Genomic DNA, 1,097 nt, shown 5'->3' on the forward strand with positions numbered 1-1,097 from the left:
TACCAGAAACTTAGCCACTTCTGACAGCCTTTCCAATCAAATCTCTATAGTCTGAATCACTTGTCTCTTATTTATTAAATTTTAAATAAATTTTGAGAAGAACTTATACATTCTATTCCGTACAGTTTTTAAGTATGTTTTGGGTCCCAGAATGTGTTCTATCCCAATGAATGTTTGATGTGAGCTTGAGATGAATGTATTTTCTGCTGGTATTGAATGTAGTCTGTAAATGTCAATTATATCCAGTTGATTAACAGTGGTTGTTCAGGTGAGGATTTAAAATGGCAAAGGAGAGATCACCAGAAAAATACACCCTCTTTGACCTACAATTGAGACACCTGAAAAGCAAAAATTTGGTGAAGAAACAAAGATAGTAGTGCTCGCTTCGGCAGCACATATACTAAAATTGGAATGATACAGAGAAGATTAGCATGGCCTCTGCGCAAGGATGACATGCAAATTCGTGAAGGATTCCATATTTTTTTTGAAACTGTCTCATTGCTATTTGTTTCTCAATAAAATTATGGGAGGGAAAAGGAGAAGAAGATTTAGAGAGAATGGGAGTTGCTGGAGCTCAGGTGCTGATCCCTACTGGCAGATCAGCCACAACCTGTATGAAAAAAGTCCTTTTCTGAGACTAAAAATACATGAATTCACATCTTAAAAAAAAGAAACAAAGATAGTAGAAGTCTGGTAATCTGGAAGGAGTTGGCAAGAAAACTATAAACCACAGTGAACCTGAAAAAATGAAGCACAATGCACAGAAAAGAATTAGAGTATTTGGAAAGCTGACCCTATCTCCCAGGAAGGGAGACCTGTCTCCACTGACATGAGGTAAGCCCAGAGAGGATTAACAGCCCCAGAGACAAAGTACAGATTAGGGTGATGGTACTAGCTCCAAGAAAACCATGGCTAGTGTAAACTGCAAAAGCAGTGTGGGCTTTATTTTGAAAGTAAGTCTTTCTGCATGGTAAACTAGAGTTGCAAAAGAAGTCTAGTGTAGTGGCATCCATATTTGAGAATATTTTATTAGGACACATTTTGAGAATAAGATTAGTGTTTAAGACTGAGTTTCAGAACAACTATACCTCAAAATT

General features: G+C 37.0%; 1 non-coding gene across 1 annotated transcript; it reads left to right on the forward strand.

Moving 5' to 3' along the window:
• Positions 1 to 376: 376 nt before the first annotated feature.
• Positions 377 to 483, forward strand: LOC111814372. Its single transcript, XR_002819374.1, has one exon. It is a non-coding gene; the product is annotated as a U6 spliceosomal RNA (small nuclear RNA).
• The last annotated feature ends 614 nt before the right edge of the window (positions 484 to 1,097 follow it).

Source organism: Octodon degus, unplaced genomic scaffold, assembly GCF_000260255.1.
Source record: "Octodon degus isolate 3935 unplaced genomic scaffold, OctDeg1.0 scaffold00301, whole genome shotgun sequence".
Lineage (NCBI taxonomy): Eukaryota > Metazoa > Chordata > Mammalia > Rodentia > Octodontidae > Octodon > Octodon degus.